Consider the following 3,004-nt stretch of genomic DNA (forward strand, 5'->3'; position numbering starts at 1 on the left):
CCAGCAGCTTCCTCCGCCTGACCGCCCTGCAGCCTTCGCTGCCTTCCGCTCGTACCCACGTGCCGCCCGGGAGGGGACGCAATGCCCCGGTTGTTTCCTTCGCGCACCTTTATGTATAACACGGGCCTGGATGACCCAAATCCTTTCTTAACACGTTTGCAGCTTCCCCAAGACGAGATGAAATTTTTCTTCACATCTCAGTTGTCTTTGGAATAAAAGCGTAAGGTCTAAAATCCTGCTTCCTCGACCTCTTTGCTTCTCTCACTCGAAGTCTGATGTCCTTCACCGTCCTCTTCTCCCCTCCAGCACCTTTCCTCTCTTGACACCCCACTTATTTGTTAAAAACGCTTGTTTTCCCGTGGGAGCCGTTCTGCCTTAGCTGTATCCTCTGTGTCCTTTTAGCCTTCCCTTGCATAAACCTCAGACATTCCATCTTGAAACAATTTACGTTCCTTTCCCCACCACTGCAAAAACAGAAGATATCTAACGACTTTTTTCTCTGATACTTACAAACACTCCCCCAGTCTCTCCCATCTTCATATTCAATTTACATCCATTTTTGTTGAATCATTTTTTTCACCAGTTTCATTCCCCTTTTTATCAACTTGTGCAGTTTTCTAACTTCTGTCTCCTTTGGGATGTTGCTGTGCATGCCACACTTAAAATCCTTCCTGACACCTATTGTGTAATTCTCCTTTTGTGCCTGACCAGCTCCAATGAATCATTCTTGAACACGAGAAAGTGCCTCAAATTTACACAGCGTTTTACATGGATTTCTTCACCATTCAAGTATCAACCAGAAGCATCTGAATCTGATCCATCCGTGCCTGACCAGCTCCTTCCAGCCATCCAGCACTGCTGCTTCGTGCCTTTCTCTGACCAGCATCACCTGTGGGTGCCACGCAATTCATTTGGACTTGCATCCAAGTCAGAGCAGTGCGTTGGCTCAGCCCTAACAGCCAGCACAGCAGTCAGTGACAGCCCTCCTCATCCTCACCATTCCCCATCCAACGCTTGTGTGCAGCTCTTACCATCAATTAGCAGTGAGTGTTGAACCCTTTAGACAACCCTCGCATGATAAAATCCAGCACAGCTCTGTATGAATGCCAATGGAGTGCGGGACAGACAAAGCAGGAGAAAAACGAAGCAGGTGAGATACTGGAAAGCTATAAAATATATAAAATGTATAGAAATCTGTAAAATCACATCAGGATCAATAGGAAGTGCTGCGAGCTGCTGGTTCTGGAGGAAGCTGCCGGCAAATGAAGCGATAGCAGTCAGCAGCATCAGAGCAGGCAGGTGTGGCTCTTCAGCTAACATAGGCAGACACTGGAATTCCTTCCACAGGCTGTTGTGACAGCAAAATGTGGGCATTACAGGGTGCACGAGGCAACGGGGAGGCTGGAGGTGCGTGCCCTGCACCTTTGGAAGCCCCCAGGTCTGTTAGAGGAGCATTCAGGTTCGAGCACTGCTAAATGCTTCTCGTGTTCTTCCACAGGGCAGGCAGTTCTGGTTGCTGCTCTGAACAGAGGAACTCGTGGCTGCCCTTGTGTGGCAGCTCAGCCTCTGCGATCTGTGAGTTCACAAAGCCACTGGACGTGGCCACCAGGCCCCTCTATGCCTGCCAGCTCAACTCATCAGCACCACTCTTCTATAGAACATCCTACCTGATTCCCCAACTCTTCCATATCCCAAAGAGTTCTTGTACTGAAAAACTCCTCCTGAACAGAGCAGTTTGTGGGTGTTTGCTCTGCTTGGCCCAGCTGGTTTTGCACAAACCAGGTCCTTTCCCCGGGGTTCCAGAGGGCGCTGAGCTCAGCAGTTTTACCAGCACGAGCAGGAGCTCAAGGGCTCTTCATCTGCTGGAAAGAGGTAATGGAATTTTAAAGTAGGCAAAAAATGCAGTGCTATCTCAACTAAATGAATCAGAAATTTTACACCTGTGTTCAGAACGCTTCAGGAAACCCGCGCAGGAATTCACCCAGCAGCTGGGAGCGGCCACGGAGCAGAGCGTGGCTCCTCATCCACTGGGACTCGTTTCACCCCGTGCTGCACAGTAACACCGCAAACGTGGATTCCAGCAGCTGTTTCATCTACTGCTCTGCATTTCTACACTGCAGTTACTGTTGGTAGCCAAGAAAGTTCCACTGAAGCTGGGGGAGTTTGTCCAACGGAGGTGGCTTAGCAGCTGGGTGGAGGCGCTTCCAACAGCACCCAGGGATGCCCCAGCTGCAAGGCTGAGCCTGCTTTGTAGAGAATGACTTAAAAATGACTTTCAAGAGTCGTTGCTGGTGCTGATACAAACACTATCAACAGTTTCTGTACTGTTTTAATCAGGTTTCGATACCCAAGTATCAAAGTATAATCAAGCAGCACAGTGAAGAGGTTTAAGTTTTCCTGGGAACTCGAGTCCTAATCCTGCACCACCAATGGAAACCTGCTGTGCTGTATTTTTTACTTCCAACTCAGCTTCCCATATTTGGAACCGTGAGCAGAATCCTGTGCAGCCCGCCTGCAATTCTTACCTGCCTGCTCCTGAGTCCAGCTCTTCTCTGAAGCAACGCTGCCAAATCTACTCTCAATTACATTTACAGTTTAAAGAATCTCACAGCTTTGCTACCGAGTCTGGTCATTAATTACTGCTCTCCCTTTCAGTGGAAAACCAGAAAAAATTGAGTCCACTTACTGTGAGATCAATATTTAACACTTTATGTTCAACTTTATGCTCAACTATAAAAGAACGGCACTGCATACAGCATCCACTGTCATACATTTAACATTCAGCAAAGAAAATTCGGTAATCCACCGCTGTAGGGAAAAAATGAAAGAGAGAGAGCAGGTAAAGCTTTGATCCCCCCTCACGAAGGGTGAATTCCTGCGCGTGGGGCTGCACCCCGCTGCCCTCAGCGCTGCTTTACGAAGCACCGCAGGCATCGCAGCTCCAACCCCGTCCTGAAGGCTCCACCGCCGCCTCGGCTCCACCGCCGCCTCGGCTCCACCGCCG

This window comes from Centrocercus urophasianus, unplaced genomic scaffold, assembly GCF_019232065.1.
Source record: "Centrocercus urophasianus isolate 14NV4802_14NV808 unplaced genomic scaffold, USGS_Curo_1.0 seq_43, whole genome shotgun sequence".
Classification (NCBI taxonomy): Eukaryota; Metazoa; Chordata; class Aves; order Galliformes; family Phasianidae; genus Centrocercus; species Centrocercus urophasianus.